Raw genomic sequence first — 23,458 nt, forward strand, 5'->3', positions numbered from 1 at the left:
GTACAAGGAAATGGTGTCACAGCATTATGTCATTATTACATATTAATTAGCCTACTAGTACATATGACATATGTTATTCACAAAAACGTTTATTCCTTATAAATTCCTCATTCAACAAAACCTATTCACAAAAACCTTATTCACTAAGAAAACACCCAGACAAACAAATTAAAATTAAACAGGCATTTATTCATGTGGCATCTATATTATATTACCTTAAGCCTCTAAATTGCAGTTGATTTAACACTGATTTCCTTCATTTTAGGCTTAAAAGAAGCATGTCCTCCTGTGTTTTGTATTTTTGTTTTTTCCCCCTGGGATACCGTGCTGTCAGAATGTAAAATGATGTAAGCACTTCTAGGGCAATTTAGATTCTGTAGAATGACTACGTTACCCATAATGCTCATTGACTGAACATTCCAAATTACCATAGCAATTATGCGTCACAATAGTAATATTAGGGTGCATTCGTAAATTCACTCTGGTTATTTACTCCGATTTCAGAGCACTCTCGTCTGAGTGTGCGAGAGCGCTGAATAACTGATGCATTTATGAACGTGCAACACCCCTTGAATATGACCGATGTTGGCAAAATATTGTTGCCAGCAGCACAGTTATCATCACCAATGCTCTAGATAACATTAAAACATCTTAACCAGCTCTGCTAGGACGAGCAAAATGGTCAGACTGAGGTGTTCTCTCATTTGTGTCTGGAAGTAGCTAGCTAGCAAGCTAGCCAACTTTAGCCAGTTAGCTTAGGTGCTTGACTGCCGTTGTGAGGTCAGAACGCTCAGATAAGCTCTGAATTTACAAATGGACAATCTGACAACACTCTGAATTTACGAACGCCCAGAGTGCACCCCGAGCGCATTCTGCCACTCCAGAGTGAATTTACGAACACACCCTTAATATGCAACCAATGTTGTATATAAACCCTGGATTGCTGATGCTATGTGTTGGCCATAAAGTACCACAGTATGAGTCATAATACCCATAAAACCTAACGGTCAAGCATGGAAACGGTTCCAATCATTTTTCCACCATACATTTTTCCCATAGGGGATTTTAGAAACACTTCAAATAAGGGCTGTGTTTCATGTAAGCTTACCCTGGCTTGACGTTTTGATAACTGTGTAAATCTCTCTCGGACAAGTCGACTTTTATCAATACATTTGCCTGTATTTACCCCCAACAATGAAATGCTATTTAGCTGCTAATGTGACTATCATACATAACTACAAATTTGTGTCTCAAGCTTTACGTCACTCACCAGGGCCATGATGATCTGGACGAGACTGCCGAATTGAGGAAAAGGTAAGAATCTCTAGATTAACTATCTAATGTTAGCTAAATTTAGTAATTAATAAATGGGCTACATTTTTTAAAATTGACAATTCTGTGAACTGTCTTGGGCAAGTTTTACATTTACACTACATGGTATCTAGCTATGCTAGCTAGCTCATGGTTAGCTAGCTAGTTAGCAACATTATACTGGCTACATTAGGCATCTATTTGTCTTGCCATTTAAATGCATGAGAAATTCATAAAAACGACTTTACCTTTCTTTGGCTTATATAAACCAACAGTCTAGCTTGCTAGTTAACTAGCTAGCTAACTTCGATGATGAAGCTAGGCATTCTTGATCATGTTTGTTTGTGTCTGTGGGTGAGGGGTGGGTAGCCTACTTCCAGTAACCTACTACTTGACTTGTAGCTACCCTAGCTAGCTGTATTATTTTGGTCTGGCTTTTTGAGAGTTTTCAGAGATGGACTGATTAGCATCTCTTGAGCCAACAGTGTGCTTACTTTACTGCGGGAAGACATTGATCTGTTTGCTGTTACCCTCTGGACAGCAAATTATTAGTATAGCTACTAGACAAGGTTATGTAACCTTATTTAGTCCTACTTGTTATGGTGGGGTATAAATTCATTGGTATTCACACGTTTGTTTTTGAGGTAGAATTACTGTCATGTTATTGATGCCAAATTGCAAACCTTCTCTATTTCAGAACCAAGGGGTGTGCCTGAGTCTTATCACCTCTCAACTAGGTAAGCTGTTTCAACCTGGAATACTATGCTTTGGTCTGATTCAGTCATTGCATGAAGTTCTGAAGAGCTGGAGTGTGTGAACGGTTTTGTCTCAGCCCAGCTCTAACACGGTAGCTAGTAGCTAACTAGCTGACAGTAAAGGTGTCAACTAGAGATGACGTGCAGGAGCTTGCAGGGATTTCTAAAATCCCCCTATGGGAACAATGAATGGTGAAAGAATGGGGGCAATTCTCCCCGCTCTGCTGATAAGGAGATTTTTGCTCTGCTCCTCTCATACAGGAGGAATAAAGGCCTAGTGCACTAATTTGGTGGGATTTTTTATTTTCTTAAAGAAACATATATATTTTTTTAATTAATACTTTTAAAATTGTGATTTATCAGGGGTGGCTGCAGCACCCTCAGCACCCCTACTTCCCGCGGCTATTTAAGTATTTTTGTTATTGTTGTTGTAGTGGGGACAGTAACATTAGTACTCAACATTTTTATGTTTAGCTCACATAATATAATTTAAAGTATGCATTATGGTGTCTGTAATATAATAAACATGTCAAAAACGAATGTAGACATTAATAAATGCATTTCTATAGCTTCCAACATCTTTTTTTCAATGGAGAGGTGCCAAGATGGCTGTGCGGTAGCTTCAATACAGCGCCCCCTATCAGTCATCCAGGGTTTATACACATCATGTATGCAACATGCAGCAATCCACAGTATCTAAGGTATACTATCAACAGTGCTATGGGCTTATAGCAGCCTATTCCCTGTGCATAACATCTTCAACGGCAGATCTAATGACTCGTTGCCCTGTTTTCCCCAACTCTTAAACTAACCCTCAAATCCTTTAAAATAATGCTGTCAAATAAAACAAAGTACGGTACACAATGAGTCAAACAAGCACTATGCCTAAAACATAGGCAACAAACGTGAGCTGGTAGATTAGTTAGCCCACACTGGAGAAGTGAAAATGACATTCTCACTCCCATTTTTGGATGTGCATCCTGCACATCGGACATGCAGGACCAGCCGTAGCCTACAGGCCTACTGTTTTATAATAGATATAGATAACATGGGTTCTTGGTGGGCCTATTAAAACATTACATTTTAAAGAGAAAGCATGCGCCATGATCCCACAGGAAAAGGCCTATGAGAGTTTTTTTAATGCTCTGGAGTTGAGAATATTACTGGTATATCGAGACACATTTTGATTTGCAGGAGGGGGGAATTGCATTGCAATCATGCATTACAATAGTAGGCCTAATTCAATTTCTGTTGTAGGCTGTTTTTAATAGATATGGATAACATGGGTTCAAGGTAGGCCTATCAAACCATGCACCACCAAGTCACCAACACACGCATCAGCGAGCAGGCATATCGCACAACTTGCTGACTTAATGGGATATTATTATTATTATTATTATTATTATTATTATTATTATTAAGTAACGGTTATGAAAGCAAGTGCCATGATCCAAAGGGAAATATTGGAGTTTCTTAAATGCTCCGGAGATGAGAATGTTGGTAGCCTATCCAGAGACCAAAAATCTGAATAAATACATATTTGATTTGCAGGAGGGGGGAATTGCATTGAATCAAATGATACATTTCCAATTATTTACTGGGGTGCACTAGTGTAATGTAATACACTGTACAAAGCAGATGGAAGCAGGCATTTTCCCGCTAGAGCACAGTTGCACATGCAAGGGATCCAATCAGGGTGATGTACTCCTTGAAGTCCACGGAGCCGTCAGTGTCCTGGTCCAGCATTGTCATCAGGTCCCCCACTTCAGGACCACCCTTCTGCTTATGTCAATGTAATATAGGATCACAAGGAAGACACAATACATTAGGATTTCTGTATTTCATTGTCTTTCACACTGAATGGCTAGGACTGCAATATAGAATCAGTCAAAGTTCAATAAAACTTTATTTCAAGTGTATTTTTTTCTTAAAATCATGACACATTTAAAGTGATGCTCCAGAGCTTTTGTATAATTTCAGCCAGTAGTTTTGAAAGTAGTGCTCAAGAGCCAAAACAGGTCCCCGAAAATGTAGCTAAATTGTGTACAACGTCATCCATTTTATATGATATTTTACACCCTGCAAAATTCATATGATATGTTACGAATTCCAATTTGTACAATATGTTACGAATTTGTAAGTGCTTAAGATCCCGGACTGCATCTTTAGCAATAAAAAATAGCATTAGAATAGCATTTGCTATCTCATAAGGGGGCGGTTTCCCAGGCACATATTAAGGCTAGTCCTGGACTTTAAAAAAACATGCTCAATGGATGTTCATTATTGAAAGTGCTTTTTAGTCCAGGACAATAGGCTTAATCGGTGTCCGGGAAACTGGCCCGAGGTGTTGCAATGACTCACCCCAGCGATGTTTGGCAGCTTAGCCTTGATGAGGTTGGTTAGCTCTTTCTTAATGAGGGTCTTGGCATCTCCACTACCAGCGTGCGTGTGGAATGTCATGATGAGAGCGCCCAGGGAGGCTTCCAGAGGTGTGGGCTGTGCTCTGGTGTCTGTGACTGATGGTGATCCTGGGGGTTGAAACTATTATAAGTAGGCTACTAGGAAAGTCGCTTACATTTGGAATGCCTTATGTTCTGCATAGGAATGAAGAGGACTAAGTAAGTAAGTATGTACGTACGTACGTACAGATGTCAGATCTTAATTTGACCCCTTTCGTCACAGGAGGAAAATAATCCTGCAGCAGGAGGATTTGAATATCTGAATAAATATTTTGAATCGCCGCCAGGGGGCAGCTGGAAGCGGTGATGTATACAATGCAGTACCGTACCTACATTGTAGGCTATCTTATGTAGGCTATGTGCAGGCTACAGCGCGTCTCATGTGAATTCTTATGTGTATTATAATAAATTGACATATTTGTAGGGGGTATATGTATTTTTCGTTAGGGAAAAGCAATTGTTTTATTTTATGTTGAAGGAAAGCAATAGGTAGAATACATTATTATAGCCACTGATCCCTGCACACATATGGCAGTCGGCATGTGTTCGAATCTGGACATTGCCCTTTAACTCATGGATGAATGTCTATTTTTGACGCATTAATTCCGCGTGGTTACAGGGTTAAAACAGAAACAACTCAAAGGTTAAAGGGTAAGTCTCAACCCCAATTACAGCCTTTGCCCAACCGCTTCAAATCTTTTTAAAAAATGCATTCAGGTGAGAAGTTGTGGGTGGGGGGAATTGCTCATAAATATTCATTTTGGGGGTGGGTAAATGTAGTTGTACCTGATCCGAACACTTTCTCACTAAAGCATAGACAGGTTGGTTTTTTAGCAACTATGGGGCAAAACAGACAGGGCTGGTTTAGATTGTTGACAACATCCAATGTTTATTGAAAACATAAATACAGTGGGGGAAAAAAGTATTTAGTCAGCCACCCATTGTGCATGTTCTCCCACTTAAAAAGATGAGAGAGGCCTGTAATTTTCATCATAGGTACACGTCAACTATGACAGACAAAATCAGAAAAGAAATTCCAGAAAATCACATTGTAGGATTTTTAATGAATTTATTTGCAAATTATGGTGGAAAATAAGTATTTGGTCAATAACAAAAGTTTCTCAATACTTTGTTATATACCCTTTGTTGGCAATGACACAGGTCAAACGTTTTCTGTAAGTCTTCACAAGGTTTTCACACACTGTTGCTGGTATTTTGGCCCATTCCTCCATGCAGATCTCCTCTAGAGCAGTGATGTTTTGGGGCTGTCGCTGGGCAACACGGACTTTCAACTCCCCCAAAGATTTTCTATGGGGTTGAGATCTGGAGACTGGCTAGGCCACTCCAGGACCTTGAAATGCTTCTTACGAAGCCACTCCTTCGTTGCCCGGGCGGTGTGTTTGGGATCATTGTCATGCTGAAAGACCCAGCCACGTTTCATCTTCAATGCCCTTGCTGATGGAAGGAGGTTTTCACTCAAAATCTCACGATACATGGCCCCATTCATTCTTTCCTTTACACGGATCAGTCGTCCTGGTCTCTTTGCAGAAAAACAGCCCCAAAGCATGATGTTTCCACCCCCATGCTTCACAGTAGGTATGGTGTTCTTTGGATGCAACTCAGCATTCTTTGTCCTCCAAACACGACGAGTTGAGTTTTTACCAAAAAGTTCTATTTTGGTTTCATCTGACCATATGACATTCTCCCAATCCTCTTCTGGATCATCCAAATGCACTCTAGCAAACTTCAGACGGGCCTGGCGTAAGCAGGGGGACACGTCTGGCACTGCAGGATTTGAGTCCCTGGCGGCGTAGTGTGTTACTGATGGTAGGCTTTGTTACTTTGGTCCCAGCTCTCTGCAGGTCATTCACTAGGTCCCCTCGTGTGGTTCTGGGATTTTTGCTCACCGTTCTTGTGACCATTTTGACCCCACAGGGTGAGATCTTGCGTGGAGCCCCAGATCGAGGGAGATTATCAGTGGTCTTGTATGTCTTCCATTTCCTAATAATTGCTCCAACAGTTGATTTCTTCAAACCAAGCTGCTTACCTATTGCAGATTCAGTCTTCCCAGCCTGGTGCAGGTCTACACTTTTGTTTCTGGTGTCCTTTGACAGCTCTTTGGTTTTGGCCATAGTGGAGTTTGGAGTGTGACTGTTTGAGGTTGTGGACAGGTGTCTTTTATACTGATAACAAGTTCAAACAGGTGCCATTAATACAGGTAACGAGTGGAGGACAGAGGAGCCTCTTAAAGAAGAAGTTACAGGTCTGTGAGAGCCAGAAATCTTGCTTGTTTGTAGGTGACCAAATACTTATTTTCCACCATAATTTGCAAATAAATTCATTAAAAATCCTACAATGTGAGTTTCTGGATTTTTTTTCCTCAATTTGTCTGTCATAGTTGACGTGTACCTATGATGAAAATTACAGGCCTCTCTCATCTTTTTAAGTGGGAGAACTTGCACAATTGGTGGCTGACTAAATACTTTTTTTCCCCACTGTCCATTTGCACAATGAGCAAATATATTGTTACAGTTGTTGGTTAACTACCTAGCTAATTGTAGCTATATTAGCATTGACATGAAATCAGTCAAAACACCTAAAAAAGACATGGTATCAAGAACAAGATGAAACGAGCTGAAACGAGCCACTTGATAATAAAATGATGTGCATCGCAAGCAAATACAGTTCTGGACAGTTAGCTCACAGTGGTAAGGCGCTGAGTTCCCTCACATTTACATTTGGCATTTTAGTAATTTAGCAGATGCTCTTATCCAGAGTGACTTACAGTTAGTGCATTCATCTTAAGATAGCTAGGTGGGACAACCACATACTATATCACAGGCATAGTAAGTACACTTTTCCTCAATAAAGTAGCTATCAGCAAAGTCATTTATTGCGGTATTGTGTTGGAAAGAAAAGTGCAATCATCACCTTGAAAATGAAGATTAAGGGCTCAATTCAATCCAACCCGCATTGCAGTATTTATGCAGCTCTTTATCCAATGGTCAAATTAACTCACAGATTGGTCTTATTGGGTACTGTATAAAAACCTACAACTACTACCAGGGTGACCCCTCTCACAGATATGCTTTAACTTTTCAGAATTAGAAGTGTGTGGGCACAGGATTAGAACTCATAATCATTCAACTAGGAGCCAACTGCCTTAGCAGACTGCGCCACCAATCAGTCATACTGTTACTGAAAAAATACAACAAGTTGACATGATCACCATTGTCATCGATTACTTGTTACGATGGATGTAGCTACGAATATAAACGTATAATCCTCAAAGCATACATGTATTTTTTTCTTCGTAAAAGCACATAGATGTGTATGAAATGGTAAGCAAAAACTTTGAATTTGGTCATATGCGGAAATGTGCCTTACTGCCTTTTGAATATTGTGTAACGTCAGTAGTGTAGACAAAGAGGCATCATGCAAAATATATTGTCGCACTCCACTTACCAAGACTATTGCCAAATAAGGAGCACTGTCACCTGCTTTATAGTAAATCTTGAGGTGGTACCATCCAGGGTTTCTTAGCACTAAAATCATCTTAATTCCATTGAAATTAAATGGACAAAATATGATCTTAGTGCTATGATGCTTTTGGGAAACCCAGCCAAGCACACCTAGAAGGGAGTGTATTTCATACCGGACCCCTCCCTTGAGATGACGTAAAGGGCACCTTCTCAAGGTGCCTCTACATAAAGATTTCAATGGTAGAGTTGAACCGCTATGGGCAAAAAGAGCTAGATTTACTGCTAAAAGACCAAAATATATCATTCTTGCAACAAACTGTCAAAATGAAGACCAGAATTGACGTGTTTCACTATAACTAAGCCTAAAACATCTGTTTTTTATGGGGGGGGAAAGTATTTTCATGAAAGTTAGGCATTGTGAACTGCCGTAGCGCAGTGATCTAAGCAGCATGCTCTGAGTCAGGGCCTTATGAGTGCTGGGCAATCTAGTGACCAGCCTGAGCCTACATTAAGCCCACAAGTTAATTGCATTTATTTAAATGTTTACAAGAAGTAAAACTAATAAATAACTTCAGGAGGAAAATTGGCTTAACAAGTCACATAATAACGAAGATACAAGCGTCCTTCCTAACTCAGTTGCCGGAGAGGAAGGAAACCGCTCAGGGATTTCACCATGAGGCCAATCGTGTCTTTAAAACAGTTTAATGGCTGTGATAGGAGAAAACTGAGGATGGATCAACAACATTGTAGATACTCCACAATACTAACCTATTTGAGTGATAAGAGCGTCTGCTAAATGACTAAATGTAAATGTAAAAGAAGGAATCCTGTACAGAACATGCATCCTGTTTGCAATAAGGCCCTAAAGTAAAACATTACGTTTGGGGCAAATCCAACACAACACATCACTGAGTACCACTCTATATATTTTAAAGCATGGTGGTGGCTGCATCATGTTATGGGTATTCTTGACATCGGAAAGGACTAGGGAGTTCTTTTAAATAAAAATTTACGGAATAGAGCTAAGCACAGGGAAAATCCTACAGGAAAACCTGGTTCAGTCTGCTTTCCAAAAGACACTGGGAGACAAATTCACCTTTCATCAGGACAATAACCTAAAACACAAGGTCAAATATACACTGGAGTTGCTTACCAAGATTACATTGAATGTTTCTGAACTGAAAACGGCTGTCTAGCAATGATCAACAACTTTAAAAAGAGTTTGCACACCTGGATTGCACAATCCAGGTGTGCAAAGCTCTTAGAGACTTACCCAGAAAGACTCACAGCTGTAATTGCTGCCAAAGGTGATTCTAACATGTATTGACTCAGGGGTGTGAATACTTATGTAAATTAGATATTTCTGTATTTCATTTTCAATCAATTTGATAGAATTTCTAAAAACATGTTTTGACTTTGTCATTATGGGGTATTGTGTGTAGATTTTTTTTTCATTCAATCCATTTTGAATTCAGGCTGTAACACAACAACATTTGGAATATGTCAAGGGGTATGAATACATTCTGAAGGCACTGTAGCCTAAGTATAAAATGTGGGCGAGCATCCACATTGGAGGAAAGTTTATCGTTCTACGGTAGGCCTACATCTGTCAATCAACTGATGGCCGATATCAGCTCATAAACTCAGCCAGGGAAACACTAACAGTAAGCTAGCCTATTATGGGTTTTCACACCTTTCACTATGTTACAATGAATAGGTTAACGGGTGTAGGCTATTGGAATATAATAAAATAACAACAGGCCTTTTGCAACCATCAATGGCACTAGATTATCGCCACTTGATGTCTCATTAAATCATCAATAACGCTAAATTCACCTGCACAGCTGATCTCAGTTGCAACCATTATTGGTCACCTCATTACCGTTCCCTGAAATATGATTTATATGTTACCTTAACGTTAGTCCTGCTTGCAACCAAAGTCTTTCAAGATACTGTTCGCCCTCTGGTTGGTATTTTTATTGGAACAACTTAGTACTTTTTGAACAGACTAAGGGTGATTTATCTACACAAATTTGTTCACATCCCTGTTAGTGAGCATTTCTCCTTTGCCAAGATAATCCATCCACCTGACAGGTGTGGCATATCAAGTAGCTGATTAAACAGCATGATCATTACACAGGTGCGCCTTGTGCCGGGGACAATAAAAGCCAGTTTTGTCACACAACACAAAGCCACAGATGTCTCAAGTTTTGAGGGAGCATGCAATTGGCATGCTGACTGCAGGAATGTCCACCAGCGCTGCTGCCAGAATATTGAAAGTTAATTTATCTACCATAAGCCACCTCCAATGTCATTTTAGAGAATTTGGCCTCACAACCGTAGACCACATGTATGGCGGAGTGTGGGCGAGTGGTTTGCTGATGTCAACGTTGTGAACAGAGTGCCCCATGGTGGCGGTGGGGTTATGGTATGGGCAGGCATAAGCTACAGACAACGAACACAATTGCATTTTATCGATGGCAATTTGAATGCACAAAAACATCGTGACGAGATCCTGAGGCCCATTGTGAGGCCCATTTTCTTTTACGTATCTGTGACCAACAAATGCATATTTGTATTCCCAGTCATGTGAAATCCATAGATTAGGGCCTAATTTATTTATTTCAAATGACTGATTTCCTCATATGAACTGTAACTCATGTTGCGTTTATATTTTTGTTCAGTATATTTGACAAGCATTCCGTACAGTATAAATAAAGTATTTCCTCGTTTACCACAGCAAATCTACTGCGGCAATTTACCAGACACTTTGTATGAATGGAAACTAATGTTAGTGTAGCCTATTGTTATTATTATATTTGTTCCCTATTTATGTTATCCAAAAGTGTCTGGTATGGTATGGTCAGGGGGTAAAATATCAATGGACTGTTTGAAATGTGTAAATAAATAAAGTAAATTGGGGGAATTGAGTTATTTGTGCCAGAAGAGCGTGAGATGAAATCGAACCCACGTTCGACACGGTAGGCCTATATGAAGGCAGCGGCCCTAACCCCTAGACCACCCCAGGCCACAACTGAACAACATTATGACTTTAGTATTCACTAGTGGAGACCAATATTTATCTTGCTTATTAAGCTATATAAAAAAATGGTTGTTGATGTGTATGGCTGCTTTCAGATCAATTGTTGTACATTTGAATGTTGCATTTATAGGACTTAGGCCTAGTGTTTCAGAGAGCGAGAGAGAACATTATTTTGATAGCAAGCCCTAATGCCAATGACTCGACTGCAGCCACATGGAGAGAAAAAGAACTACTAATTTTCAGGGACTCATTTGAATTTCCTGATGCAGCAGTAAAATTCTCCACGAAAATAGAGTGATCAAGTTAAGATACGACATCTGTACATACATACGTACATATGTAAGTAAGAACTTACCACATGCAGAATAGAATAGACATTGATAACAGTTTAGTCAGACCGATGATATCACACAGAAAACTGACATTACAACTCTTGTTTTGAATGCATGAACCATTGGGACATTCCAAATATTTTTCTGACACATTATACAGGTCATAAAAGTGTAGTAAAGAACGAAACCGTTATGAACATAGAATGAAGGGATGATGGCTCCTCTTTGCTAGAGTGATGGAATCTAATTTGATTGGTCCTCAACTCCCTGCTCAGGATTTGTGAGATGCAAGTTATTTTAAATGGCACATTCAGTGGTAAGGTGAAAGCAACCGACTGTAGACGAAAGTCGAGGAGTGAAGTAGGGGGAGGTTAATCTGCGACAGCCAAAAGTCGTACACTGATGTGGTTTTCCAACAGCAGGGCTAACTGCAACATGGTAGTTTTGCCATTGTTTATAAAAGTTTTTCTTTGCAATGTTGAAATAAACATGTCTCCAACCCCCATATCACACACTCACAAATTGTAAATACTGTATACGTGTGTACATTGTGCTATCATTTGGTGAGAGAGAGCCTCAAATACCACATTCAATTGTACATACAGTTGAAGTCGGAAATTTACATACACCTTAGCCAAATACATATTTTTCACAATTCCTGACATTTAATCCTAGTAAAGATTCCCTGTCTTAGGTCAGTTAGAATCACCACTTTATTTTAAGAATGTGAAATGTCAGAATAGTAGTAGAGAGAATGATTTATTTCAGATTTTATTTCTTTCATCACATTCCCAGTGGGTCAGAAGTTTACATACACTCAATTAGTATTTGGTAGCATTGCCTTTAAATTGTTTAACTTGGGTCAATTGTTGTTTCGGCTAGCCTTCCACAAGCTTCCCACAATAAGTTGGGTGAATTTTGGCCCATTCCTCCTGACAGAGCTGGTGTAACTGAGTCAGGTTTGTAGGCCTCCATGCTCACACACGCTTTTTCAGTTCTGCCCACACATTTTCTATAGGATTGAGGTCAGGGCTTTGTGATGGCCACTCCAGTACCTTGACTTTGTTGTCCTTAAGCATTTTTGCCACAACTTTGGAAGTATGCTTGGGGTCATTGTTCATTTGGAAGACCCATTTGCGACCAAGCTTTAACTTCCTGACTGATGTCTTGAGATGTTGCTTCAATATTTCCACATCATTTTCCTTCCTCATGATGCCATCTATTTTGTGAAGTGCACCAGTCCCTCCTGCAGTAAAGCAACCCGACTGCCACCCCCGTGCTTCACGTTTGGGATGGTGTTCTTCGGCTTGCAAGTAACCCCCTTTTTCCTCCAAACATAACGATGGTCATTATGGCCAAACAGTTCTATTTGTGTTTCATCAGACCAGAGGACATTTCTCCAAAAAGTACGATCTTTGTCCCCATGTGCAGTTGCAAACCGTAGTCTGGCTTTTTTATGGCGGTTTTAGAGCAGTGGCTTCTTCCTTGCTGAGCGGCCTTTCAGGTTATGTCGATATAGGACTCGTTTTACTGTGGATATAGATACTTTTGTACCTGTTTCCTCCAGCATCTTCACAAGGTCCTTTGCTGTTGTTCTGGGATTGATTTGCACTTTTCGCACCAAAGTACGTTCATCTCTAGGAGACAGAACGCGTCTCCTTCCTGAGCGGTATGACAGCTGCGTGGTCCCATGGTGTTTATACTTACGTACTATTGTTTGTACAGATGAACGTGGTACCTTCAGGCGTTTGGAAATTGCTCCCAAGGATGAACCAGACTGTGGAGGTCTACAATTATTTTCTGAGGTCTTGGCTGATTTCTTTAGATTTTCCCATGATGTCAAGCAAAGAGGCACTGAAATTGAAGGTAGGCCTTGAAATACATCCACAGGTACACCTCCAATTGACTCAAATGATGTCAATTAGCCTATCAGAAGCTTCTAAAGCCATGACATCATTTTCTGGAATTTTCCAAGCTGTTTAAAGGCACAGTCAACTTAGTGTATGTAAACTTCTGACCCACTGGAATTGTGATACAGTGAATTATAAGTAAATAATCTGTCTGTAAACAATTGTTGGAACAATTACTTGTGTCATGCACAAAGTAGATGTCCTAACCGACTTGCCAAAACTATAGTGTGTTAACAAGAAATTTGTGGAGTGGTTGAAAAATGAGTTTTAATGACTCCAATCTAAGTGTATGTAAACTTCCAACTTCAACTGTATCTAATGTATACATGAATCGCAGCAAAGTTGGTTCCTGTTTCAGTCACATCTGGTAAAACAAAAACACCCCAATGATTGGTTGAAAATAGAGCCTCCCACAATGCAGGTGAGGGCTGCAGGATGCAGTTGGTGATGAGCAACTGCAGAAATTTGCAGTCAACTGCAGTCAAAACTTCATGACCTTTCATCACATGGTTTCTGTAAAGTTCATGCAGTCGCAAATTGGAAAATGTTTGACCCCATAATGCAACACACTTTGGAAGGCGCCCCTCGAACGCTCCCAAATACTCCCTTTTAATTCCTATTGATATAGCTTACTGCGTAAAAAGTGATTTAAATCATTGTTTTATTTTTTTAAAACTAGGTTACTAGTGTACAGTCGTGGTCAAAAGTTTTGAGAATGACACAAGTATTGGTCTTCACAAAGTTTGCTGCTTCAGTGTTTTTAGATATTTTTGTCAGATATTACTATGGTATACTGAAGTATAATTACAAGCATTCCATAAGCGTCAAAGGCTTTTATTGACAAGTACATTAAGTTTATGCAAAGAGTCAATATTTGCAGTGTTGACCCTTCTTTTTCAAGACCTCTGCAATCCGCCCTGGCATGCTGTCAATTACCTTCTGGGCCACATCCTGACTGATGGCAGCCCATTCTTGCATAATCAATGCTTGGAGTTTGTCAGAATTTGTGGGTTTTTATTTGTCCACCCGCCTCTTGAGGATTGACCACAAGTTCTCAATGGGATTAAGGTCTGGGGAGTTTCCTGGCCATGGACCCAAAATGTTGATGTTTTGTTCCCCCGAGCCACCTAGTTATCACTTTTGCCTTATGGCAAGGTGCTCCATAATGCTGGAAAAGGCATTGTTCGTCACCAAACTGTTCTTGGATGGTTGGGAGAAGTTGCTCTCGGAGGATGTGTTGGTACCATTCTTTATTCATGGCTGTGAGTGAGCCCACTCCCTTGACTGAGAAGCAACCCCACACATGAATGGTCGCTTTACTGTTGGCATGACACAGGACTGATGGTAGCGCTCACCTTGTCTTCTCCGGACAAGCTTTTTTCCGGATGCCCCAAACAATCGGAAAGGAGATGCACTCACACCTGCCTGCTGCCATTCCTGAGCAAGCTCTGCACTGGTGGTGCCCCGATCCCACAGCTGAATCAACTTTAGGAGACGATCCTGGCGCTTGCTGGACTTTCTTGGGCGCCCTGAAGCCTTCTTCATAACAATTGAACCTCTCTCCTTGAAGTTCTTGATGATCCGATAAATGGTTGATTTAGGTGCAATCTTACTAGCAGCAATATCCTTGCCTGTGAAGCTCTTTATGTGCAAAGCAATGATGATGGCACGCCATTGCTGCGGATCCAGGCTGTGGGTCCCTGGGATCATCTACTTTGCTCACATTCTCTGCTCTACTTGTCGAGAACCTCCCTTTACATTTTCCACTGTCAATCGTGAATTATAATTCTTCAAATTTTACCGGTGAAACGTCCATGCAGCATCTGCATATCAATCAGTTTCATGGGGATATGCATTTAGAACTTCTTATAGGTTATAGGCTGCTACAGTTCCGAAGTAGCCAACAGTGTTCTGTTGAATTATGTGCAGTGACCAGATTTTTGAAAAGATGGTGTTAACAAACTGTAGCATAGCCTACCTGTGTTCAGTTTCAATCAAAGCACATATTATGCCTAGTTGCACCTTGCGCGCTGCAGTGTTTTGGCCACATGAGAGAAAAATGCGATCATCATCCTAAATGCGACCATCATCCTAAAATATCATAAGAAATTAGGTGGTGTTTTTTTCTTATAGTAAGGTTAAAATATGCTATTTTATCTGGTTCTGTTATATAGAATATATATATATATATATCATGTGATCTTGCAGACATTGGCCGTGTTCAAGAGGATCAAAACCTCAATGTATCATGGGCAAATTGTGACTGACTGACTGATCTACAAATAATAATGAGTAGTTATTTATGATGCAAGGTGATTTGTAGATCAGTCGCCTGCAGTCGTTTTGCTGCTCTCGAACACGGCTATTGATTCAGCTTTGATCTACACTACCGGTCAAAGGTTTTAGAACACCTACTCAAGGGTTTTTCTTTATTTTTTACTATTTTCTACATTGTAGAATAATAGTGAAGACATCAAAACTATGAAGTAACACATATGGAATCATGTAGTAACCAAAAAAGTGTTAAACAAATCAAAATATATTTTATATTTGAGATTCTTCAAATAGCCACCCTTTGCCTTGATGACAGCTTTGCACACTCTTGGCATTCTCTCAACCAGCTTCACCTGGAATGCTTTTCCAATAGTCTTGAAGGAGTTCTCACATATGCTGAGCACTTGTTGGCTGCTTTTCCTTCACTCTGCCGTCCGACTCATCTCAATTGGGTTGAGGTCGGGGGATTGTGGAGGCCAGGTCATCTGATGCAGCACTCCATCACTCTCCTTCTTGGTAGAATAGCCCTTACACAGCCTGGAGGTGTGTTGGGTCATTGTCCTGTTGAAAAACAAATGATATGCTGTGGTAGCCATGCTGGTTAAGTGTGCCTTGAATTCTAAATAAATGTGTCACCAGCAAAGCACCCCCACACCATAACACCTCCTCCTCCAAGCTTTATGGTGGAAATACACATGCAGAGATCATCCGTTCACCCACACCGCGTCTCACAAAGACACGGCGGTTGGAACCAAAAATCTCAAATTTGGACGCCAGACCAAAGGACACATTTCCACCGGTCTAATGTCCATTGCTCGTGTTTCTTGGCCCAAACAAGTCTCTTTTTATTATTGGTGTCCTTTAGTAGTGGTTTCTTTGCAGAAATTCATCCATGAAGGCCTGATTCACACAGTCCCCTCTGAACAGTTGATGTTGAAATGTTTCTGTTACTTGAACTCCGTGAAGCATTTATTTGGGCTGCAATTTCTGAGGCTGGTAACTCTAATGAACTTATCCTTGGCAGCAGAGGTAACTCTGGGTCTTCCATTACTGTGGCGGTCTTCATGAGAGCCAATTTCATCATAGCGTTTGATGGTTTTTGCGACTGCACTTGAAGAAACATTCAAAGTTCTTGAAATTTTCCGGAATGACTGACCTTCATGTCTTAAAGTAATGATGGACTGTCGTTTCTCTTTGCTTATTTGAGCTGTTCTTGCCATAATATGGACTTGGTCTTTTACCAAATAGGGCTATCTTCTGTATACCCCCACTACCTTGTCACAACACAACTGATTGGCTCAAACGCATTAAGAAGGAAATAAATTCCACAAATTAACATTTAAGAAGGCACACCTGTTAATTGAAATGCATTCCAGGTGACTACCTCATGAAGCTGGTTGAGAGAATGCCAAGAGTGTGCAAAGCTGTCATCAAGGCAAAGGGTGGCTATTTGAAGAATCTAAAATCTAAAGTATATTTTGATTTATTTAACACTTTTTTTGGTTACTACATGATTCCATGTGCTATTTCATAGTTTTGATGTCTTCACTATTATTCTACAATGAAGAAAATAGTAAAAATAAAGAAAAACCCTTGAATGAGTAGATGTTCTAAAACTTTTGACTGGTAGTGTAACTTTATTAGACGAGCCCCATTCGGTAGCCTGTTCTCTACAAGTGGAGCAGATTGTGACTGTGCACGGAGTGAGGGACCTGCACATGTACAGAGGCTTCGGGACCATGGCTGATGAAAAGTTGGATCCGCAGCAACTCTGTTTTTTTACGTAGCTGCTGCTCACCCTCTCCTCCCTTCACGTTTTTCTCTTTACTCACCCTCTTCTCAACCAAATTGATTGACATGATGATGTAGCCTCTGTACAGCAGAAATACAAACCCTGGGCAATTTTAATGACATAAAGAAAAGGATACAACCTAGCTAGCACATAAGGTTCTGAGAACCATATGTTTCTTAGACCTAGGTGAGAGCGTGGTTGTCCTATGGTTATTTTGCATACAACCTTTCCACAGTGTTCTGGAAATAGTGCAGGATACCCAGCTGGCACATAATGTTCTGAGATGGGAATTTCAGTTCTTCAGCATAAAGTTTCCTGCAGGTTTCCTCATGGTTCTATTTAAAGTAATGTTCTCAGAAGGTTCAGAGAACGTTAAGAAACAATGTTCTTCTGTGGGAATTTCAGTACTTCAAATCAAATCAAATCAAATTGTATTTGTCACATGCGCCGAATACAACAGGTAGACTTTACCATGAAATGCTTACTTACAAGCCATTAACCAACAATGCAGAATTTTTTAAAAAGTAAGTAAGAAAATATTTCCACAAAAAAATACAATTAAAATACAATTAAATAAAGCACGAAAAAAACACAATAAAATAACAATAACGAGGCTATATACAGGGGATACCTGCACCGAGTCATTTTGCAGGGGTTCAGGTTAGTCGAGGTAATTGAGGTAATATGTACATGTAGGTAGGGGTAAAGTGACTATGTATAGAAAATAAACAGCGAGTAGCAGCAGCGTAAAAAAAGGAGTCAATGCAAATGGTCCAGGTAGCCATTTGATTAACTGTTTAGCAGTCTAATGGCTTGGGGGTAGAAGCTGTTAAGGAGCCTTTTGGACCTAGACTTTGTGCTCCGATACCGCTTGCTGTGCGGTAGCAGAGAGAACAGTCTTTGACTATGGTGGCAGAAGTCTTTGACAATTTTTAGGGCCTTCCTCTGACTCTATCTGGTATAGAGGTCCTGGATGGCAGGAAGCTTGGCCCCAGTGATGTACTGGGTCGTATGCACTACCCTCTGTAGCACCATTGCGGTCGGAAGCCGAGCAGTTTCCATACTAAGAGGTGATGCAACCAGTCAGGATGCTCTCGATGGTGCAGCTGTATAACTTTTTGAGGATCTGAGGACCCATGCCAAATCTTTTCAGTCTCCTGAGGGGGAATAAGCGTTGTCGTGCCCTCTTCACGACGGTCTTGGTGTGTTTGGACCATGATAGTTTGTTAGTGGTGTGGACGCCAAGGAACTTGAAGCTCTTGACCCACTCCACTACAGCCCCGTCGATGTTAATGCGGGCGTTCTCAGCCCCCTTTTTCTGTAGTCCTTGATCAGCTCTTTTGTCTTGATCAAGTTGAGGGAGAGGTTGTTGTCCTGGCACCACACTGCCAGGTCTCTGACCTCCTCCCTGTAGACTGTCTCATCGTTGTCGGTGATCAGGCCACCCCTCAGAGCCTGGTTCTTCTCTAGGTTTCTTCCTAGGTTTCTGCCTTTCTAGGGAGTTTTTCCTAGCCAGCGTGCTTCTACATCTGCATTGTTTGCTGTTTGGTGTTTTAGGCTGGGTTTCTGTATAGCACTTTGTGACATCTGCTGATGAAAAAAGGGCTGTATAAATCAATTTCATTGATTGATTGATGAGTTTTAAAAAACATGGCATGCTAGCTCCATCCTGGTGGCGCAGTGGACTTATTCCATGGATAGGGAGCAGAAGATCATAGGTTTGACACTGTGCCACAATAAAAAAAAAGTATGTTTGCATGTTTAGTGACTAAGCAAAATAATTTCCATGTGTCCTATCTGTGCTTGGAGTTCAAAACAGTTAATCTAAGCTAGCAGTTTTAAGGAAGTTATTCAAAAACCTCCAACCTAATTTCATTCACAACATTTAGAGAATGTTCTCAGAACGTTATTTAATAATGTTCAAATAATTTATCATTTCCGTTCACGGAACGTTAATAAAACATCCCAGGAAACTTTCAGGTAACCATAGTAAAACGTTCTCAGAACCTCCCTGCAACCTAAAAATGTTTGTTCCCAGAACATGCCAAATTTTCACTTCAGTTCTCAGAATGTTTAAAAAACGTTCAGTTTTACCGGTCAGGAAAGTTATGGCTTCGTTCACAGAACCAATGGGAAACCAAAAACGTACATTCCCTCAACTTCCAAGGAACCAAATGTGCTAGATGGGAATCTTCTCTCTCTGTAACTAAGGATATTGCAGTAGCACAAGCTGGACATTCTACACCAAAGGAGGTTGGTGGCAGGGGAGGGAATGGCCGGCAGGGATGTAGCTCAGTTGGTAGAGCCTGGCATTTGCAACACCAGGGTTGTGGGTTCGATTCCAGTATAAAAATGTATGCACTCACTAACTCTAAGTCACTCTGGATAAGAGCGTCTGCTAAAGGACTTAAATGTATATGCTGCATGTAACTCCCCACCTGAATTTTGCATAAAACACTACTCATATTATTTCACATGATTTGATAGATAGCGCATTATTAAAATTCACCAGAATAGCTGTTAACACCTGATCATCGACGAGGAGGAAGCAGTAGCGGAGTAATGCCGCATGTACAAAGGATGTGTCATTACATTGCTGTACAGTAAATGTACGTAGTTGTCGCAAACCATGCACCGCATCACAACAAAAATAATCTCGCTACACATTAGCACATTCTTCTGTGGTTTATCTACTTTTGTTTCTGATACCGCATAGCTAAGTAAAGCACAAGTTGGAAAAATCCAACGCATGCGACACACTGCACGCACCGCAACCTAGTCCAGCAGATTAGTCGCAGCAGTGCAGATTGCCTCCCATTGAAATGAATGGACTTCAGCCAGAACGCATACAGTTTACAGCAGTTGGTGTGCACAAGGCTTAAAGGACAATTCCACTCAAAAACTATATTTTGGTATTGGTTTCATTAATCAACTGTTGATACAGTCCCAAAATGTTTTGCATGTCAGCAATCAACTTTTCAAGATATATAACTTTCAAAATACAGAAATACAGCCGGTATGATGCGTTTTGCCAAATGTGAACGGTGGCAAGAGCTCAGATACACATGAAAGCATGAAATGACCCTGGGAATCGATAGACATCGCTCAGAGATGCCCCAAAACGATAGAACATAAAAAATAGGTGAATCTTTCCTTTCGTGTAAAGTAGAGCATCTCGCACGTGCAGAAGCTTCGGGAAGAGGGATCCAGAGAATTCGTACCCATAGCCATTCTGTTTTTGGCCTCATCTCCCCCTCTGCAGCAAAAGGCCTCCATGTGCCTGGCCTACATCCCATCTCCATGGTAATGAACATCCCTGGTCCCTGCTTATCAGAGCTCCACAAAGTGTGTGGCATTTTATTTGCATGATTTCTCTGTTTGTTTCCAGTTTGTCTAATGTTGCAGTTGGAAAGCAATAGGCTTTACGTGTTTGTACACAAGTCATTAGCACCTTATTGTTTTGTCTCATAAATGTGCACCACAATTCGTTAAGCCTAAAATAGGCCTACCTAAGTGGTTCAATATATTTGGAAGGCTTCAACATATGTAGACGCAGCTTGATATAAAGAAGTGCAGGTGAATTGAATGGACATTTAACTGGTAGCCTAATGGGAAATCGTAAACATTCACAAGACGACATTGTGTACGACATGCTGTCCTCAAACATCACAAGACAGCAAGCAACCTGATTCCAATTGTGTATTGTCTACTGTGTTATTTAAAACATACATATCTGTTTCCTTTAGGTCTAGGTTTAATACTATTTAGGCCAACATAACGAATTAATTACTACATTCAAGGTAGAATAATAGGGTGATGATGGGCAGGTTGAGGAGGAGGAGGCTATATCTTTTCTACTACATAGCCTATAGATAGGCCCATATGAAGAAAAAAAGATATCAATGTATTACATTGAGCCGTGTTAAATGTTGGAATGGCATGACAAGTTATTTACTTGAGTGCTTGAATGTTGTTGTGAGGATATAGACCAAATTATGATGTAATAAGAGTGGTCCGACAGGTGGAAAATGCGGGCAAATCAGACACCTGAACAAAAATGGTGGCAATCTGTTACTGCCTGTATGCATCATCATTAGCCTATAAAATGGCATAGGCTATAATAGACTACAACGGGAAAACAACAAAACATGTTAACACAGACCAAACACACACTGACACGACCACAAACAGTATAGAATTACTCACACTAATACGAACCTGAGCGTCCATCGTAGAAGTGAGCGTTTTCAAAGCCGACTCTGCCTCCTTCGATGAATTATACATGATACCCCTACCGTTACTATAACAAAAATGCACGGTGCCATGAAGGCAAATACTGCAAAATAGAAATTCATAACTCCTGGCTGATCAGCAGTTTTGCGCAATAAAATTATTGAAACTGGACGCACGCACGTGAGGCTATAGCCGTTAACAATAGAAAAATGAATCCAAATGGAAGAGAAAATTTGAATTTTTAACGAAATTAAATGAAAATACACACACCGTTCCAAATGCTGACAGATTATGCGCTAATGTGAATCCCGAGCGCCCAGATGTCTCCCAAGCTTCCTTTACCGAATCGCATCAGCCTCGAAAATTCTGCCGATTCAGGGGTTTCTGTCTCTGCTATAGCCTACACTGGAATATAAAGGGGCGGGGGTGAGAAGGACTGCAGTAGTCGCAGCATGCGCAATAAACCGTAACTCTTACTGAAAGGAGTAGCCTCAAAAAGAATGTATTGCAATCAAATGAATCTGATATTATACATAATAATTGCTACTGCTGTACAAACACAATAAAAAAGAACACTGTAGTCGGCCTAACCAGTGATCTACAGTGCATTCGGAAAGAATTCAGACCCCTTGACCTTTTCGACATTTTGTTACATTACAGCCTTATTCTAAAATTGATTAAATTGTTTTTCTTCCCCTCATCAATGTATACACAATACCGCATAATGACAAAGCAAAAACAGGTCTTTTGAAATTTTTGCAAAAAAAAACAACAACATGGAATTATCACATTTACATAAGTATTCAGATGCTTTACTCAGTACTTTGTTGAAACACCTTTGGCAGCGATTACAGCCTCGAATCTTCTTGGCTACAAGCTTGGCAAACCTGTATTTGGGGAGTTTCTCCCATTCTTCTCTGCAGATCCTCTCAAGCTCTGTCAGGTTGGATGGGGAGCGTCGCTGCACAGCTATTTTCAGGTCTCTCCAGAGATGTTCGATCGGGTTCAAGTCCGGGCTCTGGCTGGGCCACTCAAGGACATTCAGAGACTTGTCCCGAAGCCACTCCTGCGTTGTCTTGGCTGTGTGCTTAGGGTCGTTGTCCTGTTGGAAAGTGAACCTTCGCCCCAGTCTGAGGTCCTTTAGCGCTCTGGAGCACTGACTAGTCTCCCAGTCCCTACCGCTGAAAAGCATCCCCACAACATGATGCTGCCACCACCATGCATCCCTGTAGGGATGGTGCCAGGTTTCCTCCAGATGTGACGCTTGGCATTCAGGCCAAAGAGTTCAGTCTTGGTTTCAGAGTGACCATCGGGTTCTTGGTCACCTCCCTGACCAAGGCCCTTCTCCCCAGATTGCTCAGTTTGGCCAGGCGGCCAGCTCTAAGAAGAGTCTTGGCGGTTCCAAACTTCTTCCATTTAAGAATGATGGAGGCCACTGTGTTCTTGGGGACCTTCAATGCTGCAGAAATGTTTTGGTACCTTCCTGTGCCTCAACACAATCCTGTCTCGGGGCTCTACGGACAATTCCTTCGACCTCATGGCTTGGTTTTTGCTCTGACATGCACTGTCAACTATGGGACCTTATATAGACAGGTGTATGCCTTTCCAAATCATGTCCAATCAATTGAATTTACCACAGGTGGACTCCAATCAAGTTGTAGAAACATCTCAAATATGATCAATGGAAACAGGATGCACCTGAGCTCAATTTCGAGTCTCATAGCAAAGGGTCTGAATACTTATGTAAATAAGGTATTTCTGGTTTATTTTTAATAAATGTACAACATTGTCTAAAAACCTGTTTTCGCTTTGTCATTATGGGGTATTGTGAGTAGATTGATGAGGGATTTTTTATTTTTTTTACACA

At 40.7% G+C, this 23,458-nt stretch overlaps 1 pseudogene; it reads right to left on the bottom strand.

Annotated features, from left to right (window-relative positions):
- Positions 1–2,575: 2,575 nt before the first annotated feature.
- The window catches only part of LOC123492892, a 46,104-nt pseudogene continuing 25,221 nt past the window's right edge, over positions 2,576–23,458 (bottom strand).

This window comes from Coregonus clupeaformis, chromosome 17 (genome assembly GCF_020615455.1).
Source record: "Coregonus clupeaformis isolate EN_2021a chromosome 17, ASM2061545v1, whole genome shotgun sequence".
Lineage (NCBI taxonomy): Eukaryota > Metazoa > Chordata > Actinopteri > Salmoniformes > Salmonidae > Coregonus > Coregonus clupeaformis.